Source organism: Bison bison, unplaced genomic scaffold (genome assembly GCF_000754665.1).
Source record: "Bison bison bison isolate TAMUID 2011002044 unplaced genomic scaffold, Bison_UMD1.0 scf7180017864339, whole genome shotgun sequence".
NCBI lineage: Eukaryota > Metazoa > Chordata > Mammalia > Artiodactyla > Bovidae > Bison > Bison bison.
Genome location: NW_011494911.1, coordinates 692,215 through 702,137, shown reverse-complemented (window position 1 = coordinate 702,137; position 9,923 = coordinate 692,215).

Sequence of the window (9,923 nt, the reverse complement as noted above, 5' to 3'; positions counted from 1 at the left end):
TTTTTATCTCCTGCAGCTGAGCTTGCATTAATCACAATCAACACTCGATTATATTCATTTTTGACAAACTAAAATTTGATCTGTGTAGTATGAGACTGATATAACTATTTTAAGAGGCTGTTGTTAATTAACCTAGGACCAAGGAGACTGAAATTAGTACATCAAAAAATACACCTTCTGTCCAGTGACTTCTCTGTATCTTTTGTTCAATGAATAATTTTTAGCATTATTATTGAAAGTTGTGGCTTCACTCAGTCTATTGATATTGATATGATCTACGGTTCATAAAGTTATCAACACCTTTAAAAGGGTGTTTAACTCACCTTTAAAAGGGTGTTAACTCACCTTTAAAAGGTCGTTTCCTGGGATTAAAAAAATAGGAAAAGTATAACAAAGCAGTTTATTATTTGTTACCATCCTTAACCACTGGTCCACACCTGATTATTCCTAACAGGCCATTGTTTTTCATTCTCTAAGTTTACTTTTTTTCACTTGCTGATATTACTATTTGTTTCGTGATTGATTAGTGTAACTTTTAATTATGGCACCCTGCCTAGCATGGAACCCAGTCAAACTGTGACCAACCCAGACTTTAAATGGATCCTTGTTTATTTTCCCTGAGCTCTTCGTGAGGGATAGAAAAGCAAAATGTTATTATAAAATTGTTCCCTTGTTATAAAACCTCTCCATTTGTAAATTATACTGTTTCAAGAAGTCTTATACTGTCTTTCATATTACTTTACCAAGCACCAGTGTTAATAAAAAGTATTAAAAAGGCACATAACTGATGATAAAAAGGTTGAGGTTTATAATAGAAATATAAGTTTTCTAGGTCACTCTGTATATACTTTCTTTAAAAAAAATAAAGAGACAAGTGTTTCTACTTAAGAGAATTTGGAGATTCTACCCTCCTTGTGAGAGGGTTGTAAAGATGACAAATGACCTATACGTCTATACTGAGATCAGGATGGAGTTATATATCAGTGAAATAAACTAGTTTGGAGTGAAAATATATAGGCTCTTTTAAGATTTTGAACATTTGATAAAACTTAATACAGATTCCATGAAAAACGCTAACAAAGTAGAAAATTCAAAGGAGAAATGTTTGAAATTCCAGATTTTTCCTTTCTTAAGGAAAACTGCAGAGTCCTTAATCCTGGTTTCATTTTTTTTGTTGTTTTTTAAGAAACTTTGCTATTGTTGTCTTTAACCTTAGAAAATTATCTTTCAAATGAGAAATAATGCTTCATTTTGTTTATCCCTGTTATGAGCAAACAGCTCTCACAATGTTAGGTCATTCAATTGTCAGTGAAGATATGGAAATTTAGAAAGGTTACAGATTTATTCCAGCTCCCAAATAAGGAAGCAGCAGAGTAGGTCTCTAAGACTAGCTTTCTCAACTACAAATCAAGTCTTATCACTACATAATACAATGTATTAGTTTTCTTGTTTTTGTTGTTTAGTTGCTAAGTTATATCCAACTCTTTTGCAACTCCATGGACTGTAACCCACCCAGCTCCTCTGTCCATGGGATTTCACAGGCAAGTATACTGGAATGGGGGCTATTTCCTTCTCCAGGGGTTCTTCCTGAATCAGAAATCCAACCTGCATCTCTTGAATTGGCAGGCAGATTCTCTTACCAATGAGCCACCAGGGAAGCCCATTAGTTTCTTAGGGCTGTTGAAACAAAACACTATGAACTGTGTGGCTTCAACAAAAGAAATGTTTTCTTTCACAGTTCTTGAGGTTAGAAGTCCAAGATCAGGGTGTCAACAGGGTTAGTTCCCTCTGAGGGCTGTTAGGGGAAATCTGTTCAGTGCCTCTCTTCTAACTTCAGGTAGTTTGGCAGGAATTTTTCACATTCCTTGACTTCTGCTGCATCACTCAGATCTCTGTCTTCATCGTCATGTGACATTCTCCCAGTGTACGTGTCTGCCTCTGTGCCTGCCTTTGCCCGCTTTGTGTTGTTGTTGTTGTTCAGTTGCTCTGTTGTGTCCAACTCTTTGAGACCCATGGACTGCAGCATGTGAGGCTTCCCTGTCCTTCACCATCTCCCGAAGTTTGCTCAAGTTAGTGTCCATTAAGTCCGTGAAGCCATCCAACCATCTCATCCTTTGACATCCCCTATCCTCCTGCCTTCAATTTTGCCCAGCATCAGGGTCTTTTACAAAGAGTTGGCCCTTCCCATCTGGTGGCCAAAGTATTGGAGCTTCAGAATCAGTTCTTCCAATGAATATTCAGGATTGACTGCCTTTAGGAATTAATTGGTTTGATCTCCTTGCAGTCCAAGGGACTCTCAAGAGTCTTCTCCAGAACCACAGTTCAAAGGCATCAATTCTTCAGCATTCAACTTTTTTCATTGTCCATTTCTCACATCTGTACAAGACTACTGGAAAAACCATAGCTTTGAGTATAGGGAACTTTGGAGGCAAAATAATGTCTCTGCTTTTTAATACACTCTCTAGGTTTGTCATTGCTTTTCTCTCCCCATTTGAAAGATTCTAATTAAATTGGAGTACAGCTGTTAAGTAAAAACTGCACCAGACAGGACGAGTGGCCAAAGAAGATTGTATTCACAGATATCGCAGAAGTTGTCTAGACTATTACAATAGAGAAATTGAACTCAACTCTGTTGAGACAAATGGCAAGAGAATTTTTAAGCTCTGGGGTGAGCTAGTGAAAAAGTAGTGGCAGGGATATTAGTGGAGGGAGGTGCACTGGCTTCCGTGACTAGGCCATCTGTGTCTGCTAATTGGGGCCTATTGTAGTCAGGTCCCTACCCTGCCACAGAGACTAGGAGAAGGGCCTCTGTCTTAATGATTATATTTCAAAGGGATGACTCCCAGGTCTTTGGGAAAGACATTCTTAGTTCTAAAGCAAGGTTATTTCAAGGTTAAAAAGGCTGGCAAGAGGCTGAGAGAGGATTTACATCTTAATGGAGCAGAAATAATTTACAATTGCAAGCTTTCTTTAATGTCTAAAAAGAGAGGTCAGGGACCCAGAGTTAGGAAGAAATCTATCTAAAGCTTAGTCAAGCTAAGCAGAACTATCAAGGTCCCTTTAGGAAGAGAGAGCCCACACTAATGACAACACTGAATTTATTCCCCGAATAAAGACCCTCTTCCAAATAACCTCACTTTCTGTTTTAGCACTTCAACGTATTTGAAATGGTGGTGAGGGTAGGGGAATTCAGCTCAAAACACATGGATATGTAACTCACTAATCACTGAAAAGGAAGAGAAATATTTCTAAAATATTTTTGATTCTTGAGATATTTTAATAGGTCAAACTAGAAAAGTTTTATAATAGAAAAGTATAAATTCCAGTGTCATGTTGAATGTTATTTTGATGTCTTCTAATGTATAGCAGAATTTTATGAAAGGAGTAATGTACAATAATGGTGAGTGAATAAAGTGTTTTATCCATTATAATGTGGATGACAAAAATAAACAATGAAAACAATTTATGAAAAATTAAATGTTAGATTTATTATGGTAATATAAAAAAAAACCTACAATAAATTTAGCTAAACCTCTCAAGATGAATAAATATAAGCAAAACAAACATTATTCATATACTTGTATAATTATGCTTGGAAAAAATTAAATTTTAAAAACATCAGATTTCCAGGACTCTTAAAAATTCTATGACCCAGCAATCCCACTGCTGGGCATACACACCAAAGAAATCAGAATTGAAAGAGACACATGTACCCCAATGTTCATTGCATCACTGTTTATAATAGCCAGGACATGGAAGCAACTTAGATGTCCATCAGCAGATGAATGGATAAGAAAGATGTGGTATATATACACAATGGAATATTGCTGCTAAGTCACTTCAGTCGTGTCTAACTCTGTGTGACCCCAGAGATGGCAGCCCACCAGGCTCCCCAGTCCCTGGGATTCTCCAGGCAAGAACACTGGAGTGGGTTGCCATTTCCTTCTCCAATGCATGAAAGTTAAAAGTGAAAGTGATTTCCCTCAGTCGTGTCCAACTCCTTGCAACCCCATAGACTGCAGCCTACCAGTCTCCTCTGTCCATGGGATTTTCCAGGCAAGAGTACTGGAGTGGGGTGCCATTGCCTTCTCCGCAATGGAATATTACTCAGCCATTAAAAATAATACATTTGAATCAGTTCTAATGAGGTGGATGAAACTGGAGCCTATTATACAGAATGAAGTAAGCCAGAAAGAAAAACACCAATACAGTATACTAATGCATATGTATGGAATTTAGAAAGATGGTAACAATAACCCTGTATGTGAGACAGCAAAAGAGACACAGATGTATAGAACAGTCTTTTGGACTCTGTGGGAGAGGGAGAGGGTGGGATGATTTGGGAGAATGGCATTGAAACATGTATAATATCATATAAGAAACGAATCACCAGTCCAGGTTCGATGCAGGATACAGGATGCTTGGGGCTGGTGCACTGGGATGACCCAGAGGGATAGTAGGGGGACGGAGGTGGGACAGCAATTCAGGATGGGGAACACATATATACCCATGGCAGATTCATGTTGATGTATGGCAAAACCAATAAAATATTGTAAAGTAATTAGCCTCCAATTAAATAAATTTAAAATTAAAAAATTCTAATTCAGATGGTACATGTGTAAGATGTGTAATTTGTATGTAACCATATCCCATGTGGTGATGGTTTTTCAGTCACTAAGTTGTGTCTGACTCTGTGATCCTGGGACTGAAGCACCATATGCTTCCCTGTCTTTGAGTTTTTCTCCAAATTTACTCAAACTCATGTCCATTGAGGCACTTCAGTGATGACCCCAACCATCTCATTCTTTCTTGCCCCCTTTTCCACCTCTCTTAGCCTTGAAAGGAAAGTTATGACCAACCTAAATAGCATATTTAAAAGCAGAGACATTACTTTGCCAACAAAGGTCCATCTAGTCAAGGCTATGGTTTTTCCAGTAGTCATGTATGGATGTGAGAGTTGGACGATGAAGAAAGCTGAGCACCGAAGAATGGATGCTTTTGAACTGTGATGTTGGAGTAGACTCTTGAGAGTCCCTTAAACTGCAGGAAGATCCAGCCAGTCCAGCCTAAAGGAGATCAGTCCTGGGTGTTCATTGGAAGGACTGATGTTGAAGCTGAAACTCCAATACTTTGGCCACCTGATGCAAAGAGTTGACTCATTGGAAAAGACCCGATGCTGGGAGGGATTGGGGGCAGGAGGAGAAGGGGATGACAGGATGAGATGGTTGGATGGCATCACCGACTAGATGGACAAGGGTTTGGATAGACCCCGGGAGTTGGTGATGGACAGGGAGGCCTGGAGTGTTGCGATTCATGGAGTCGCAAAGAGTCGGACCTGACTGAGCGACTAAACTGAACTGAACAGCCTTTCCCAGCATCAGGGTCTTTTCCAGTGAGTCAGCTCTTCGCATAAGGTGGCCAAAGTATTAGAGCTTCAGCATCAGTCCTTCGAGTGAATATTCAGGGTTGCTTTCCTTTAGGATTGACTGGTTTGAACTTCTTGTTTTCCAGGGGACTTTGAAGAGTCTTCTCCACACTACAATTTGAAAGCATCAGTTCTTTGGTGGTCAGCCTTCTTTATGGTCCAACTCTCAGACCCATACATGACTACTGTAAAAACCATAGCTTTGTTTATATGGACTTTTGTTGGCAAAGTGATGTCTCTGCTTTTTAACTTGCTGGCCAAGTTTGTCATGGTTCCAAGGAGCAAGCATCTTTTAATTTCATAGCTGCAGTTAAACATCCACAGTGATTTTGGAGCCTAAAAAAATAAAGTCTCTCACTGTCTCCATTGTTTCCCCATCTATTTGCCATGAAATAATGGGACATGATGCCCTGATCTTAGGTTTTTCAATGTTGAGCTTTAAGCCAGTTTTTTCACTCTCTTCTTTCACTTTTATCAAGAGTCTCTTCAGTTCCTCTTCACTTTCTGCCATTAGAGTGGTGCCATCTGCATATCTGAGGTTATTGATATTTTCCCCTGCAATCTTGATTCCAGCTTGTGAGTCATCCAGCCTGGCATTTCTTACGATGTTCTCTACATATGTTAAATAAGTGGGGTGACAATAGACAGCCTTGACGTACTCCTTTCCCAATTTGGAATCAGTCAGTTGTTTCATGTCCAGTTCCAACAGTTGCTCCTTGACATGCATACAGGTTTCTCAGAAGGCAGGTAAAGTGGTCTGGTATTCCCATATTGTTAAGAATTTTCCAGTTTGTTGTGATATACATACACAGTTTGTTTTAATCTTATGTGATTATTATTAGGGGATTTTTGACAAAATAAGATTTAAAGTCCTTTAAAAAAAGGTGGAAAAGGAAACTTTTTAAAGGTAAGAAATATGATCAACTTTGGGAGAAGATTATTTCTGCAAAAGTACATCATGAATTTGTTCATATCAAATATGGTTAAATCTAGCCGGAAAACTTAAAAAAAATAGCTATTTCATGCCATAAGAAATTAAGTGATTTTTCTGAATAATAATGGTCTTTTGGACTGAATATACAGCTTCTGACTAATCATTTTCTTCCAATGGATGTATTAAGTGCTTAAAATATGTTAAACATTAAAACTGAAATACTGTCATCTCTTCCTTTAAATGATCTTCTTCATTGCTTGGTAGATAATTTAGAAACTCACAGCTTTTCTGTATATAGAAACAGAAGGTATGGGTGATATTTATGTTACATATCTGCATGTAATTCTACTTCAGTAACTGTTAAAATTATTATTGGTCTTCCCTGGTGGCTCAGTGGTAAAAACTGCCTGCTAATGCAGGAGACATCAGTTCAAGCCCTGGGTCAGGAATGAACCCCTGGAGAAGGAAATGACAACCTACTCCAATATTCTTGCATGGGAAATCCATGAATGAGGAGCCAGGTGGGCTACAGTCCATGGTATTATAAAAGAATCAGACATGACTTAGCACCTAAAAAACAACCACCATGAATAATTATTCATGATAGGACATATTTGTGGACTTATTTTGGAGCCTGTGTATAAAATAACAAGCCTGTATGTAGAATAACAGGGCTATCTTCTGAAGTTGGTCATTCTTTGGATCCAGTCCAAAGGGTGTTGCGTATCTCTTAGCTCAGAAATGAATTTGAGTTGGTGGCCCCTAGCTTGGAAACAGTGTAAGATAATATCTTGAAATTGGTTTTATTTCTTGGAGGCTAGTTTCATTGTGAAGGTAAAAATATGGATATAGACATGTGGAGAAATAATCAAATCTAGAAAATAAACAAAAAGCTGGCAAAGTTGTACCACCCCAAAGACATCAAGAAGTTAATCATGTTTTTTTTTTTTTTCCTGGATTTGCAAAGCATAAAATAGAATTGCAGACACAATTCAAGCCTGTCACTTTTCTAAGTTGAAGGCATGTTACTGTAACTTGATCATTCTGTAGTGAAATCCATGAAACAAGAAAAAGAAAACGAGGAAAAGTTACCTGAAGTTCAGTTCAGTCATTCAGTCGTGTCTGACTCTTTGCTACACCATGGAACACAGCACACCAAGCCTCTCTTTCCATCATCAACTCCCAGAGTTTACCCAAACTCATGTCCATTGACTCAGTGATGCCATCCAACCATTTCATCCAATGTCATCTCATTTTCCTGCCTTCAATCTTTCCCAGCATCAGGGTCTTTTCAAATGAGCCAGCTCTTTGAAATATGTAGCCAAAGTATTAGTTTCAGCTTCAACATCAGTCCTTCCAATGAACACCCAGGATTATCTTTTTTAGGATGGACTGGTTGGATCTCTTTGCAATCCAAGGGACTCTTCACAAGTCTTCTCCAACACCACAGTTCAAAATACCAATTCTTCAGCATTCAGCTTTCTTTAGAGTCCAACTCTCACATCCATACATGACTATTGGACAAACCATAGCCTTGACTAGACGGACCTTTGTTGGCAAAGTAATGTCTGCTTTTTAATATGCTGTATATATTTTTCATAACTTTACTTCCAAGGGGGCAAGAGTCTTTTAATTTCATGACTTCTGTCACCATCTGCAGTGATTTTGAAGCCCCCAAAAATAGTCTCTCACTGTTTCCACTGTTTCCCCATGTATTTGCCGTGAAGTGATGGGACCGGATACCATGATCTTCGTTTTCTGAATGTTGAGCTTTAAGCTAATTGTTTCACTCTCCACTTTCACTTTCATCAAGAGGCTTTTGAGTTCCTCTTCACTTTCTGCCATAAGAGTGGTATCACCAACATATATGAGGTTATTAATATTTCTCCTGGCAACCTTTATCCCAGCATGTGCTTCTTCCAGTCCAGCATTTCTCATGGTGTACTCTGCATATAAGTTAAATAAGCAGGGTGACAATATACAGCCTTGACGCACTCCTTTTCCTATTTGGAACCAGTATGTTGTTCCATGTCCAGTTCTAACTGTTGCTTCCTGACCTGCATACAGATTTCTCAAGAGACAAGTCAGGTGGTCTGGTATTCCCATCTCTTTCAGAGTTTTCCACAGTTTATTGTGATCTACACAATCAAAAGCTTTGGCATACTCAATAAAGCAGGAATAGATGTGTTTCTGGAACTCTCTTGCTTTTTCCATGATCCAGCAGATGTTGGCAATTTGATCTCTGGTTCCTCTGCCTTTTCTAAAACCAGCTTGAACATCTGGAAATTCACAGTTCACATATTGCTGAAGCCTGGCTTGGAGAATTTTAAGCATTACTTTACTAGCATGTGAGATGAGTGCAATTGTGTGGTAATTTGAGCATTCTTTGGCATTGCCTTTCTTTGGGATTGGAATGAAAACTGACCTTTTCCAGTCCTGTGGCCACTGCTGAGTTTTCCAAATTTGCTGGCATATTGAGTGTAGCACTTTCATAGCATCCTTTTTCAGTATTTGAAATAGTTCAACTGGGATTCCATCATCTCCATTGGTTTTGTTGGTAGTGATGCTTCCTAAGACCCACTTGACTCACTGTCCAAGGATGTCTGGCCCTAGGTGAGTGATCACACCATCATGGTTATCTGGGTCATGAAGATCATTTCTCTACAATTCTTCTGTAATATTCTTGCCACTTCTTCTTAATATCTTCTCCTTCTATTAGGTCCTTAAAATTTCTGTCCTTTATTGAGCCCATCTTTGCATGAAATGTTCCCTTGGTATCTCTAATTTTCTTGAAGAGATCTCTAGTCTTTCCCATTCTATTGTTTTCCTCTATTTCTTTGCATTGATCACCGAGGAAGGCTTTCTTATCTCTCCTTGATGTTCTCTGAAACTGCATTCAAATGGGTATATCTTTTCTTTTCTCCTTCGCTTCTTTTCTTTTCACAGCTCTTTGTAAAGCCTCCTCAGACAGCCTTTTTTTTTTTTTTTTGCATTTCTTTTTCTTGGGGATGGTCTTGATCCCTGTCTCTTGCACAATGTTATGAACCTCTGTCCATAGTTCATTAGGAACTCTGTCAGATCTAGTCCCTTAAATCTATTTCTCACTTCCACTGTATAATCATAAGGGATTTGATTTAGGTCATACCTGAATCGTCCAGTGGTTTCCCCTACTTTCTTCAATTAAGTCTGAGCTTGGCACTAAGGAGTTCATGATTTGAGCCATAGTCAGCTCCCAGTCTTGTTTTTGCTGACTGTATATAGCTTCTCCATCTTTGGCTGCAAAGAATATAATCAATCTGATTTCGGTGTTAGCTATCTAGTCTGTCTACTCTTGTGGTGTTGGAAGAGGGTGTTTGCTATAACCAGTGCATTCTCTCAGCAGAACTCTATTTAGCCTTTGCCCTGCTTCATTCTGTATTCCAAGGCTAAATTTGCCTGTTACTCCAGGTGTTTCCTGACTTGCTACTTTTGCATTCCAGTCCCCTATATGCAGGTCAGGAAGCAACAGTTAGAACTGGACATGGAACAACAGACTGGTTCCAAATAGGAAAAGGAGTACGTCAA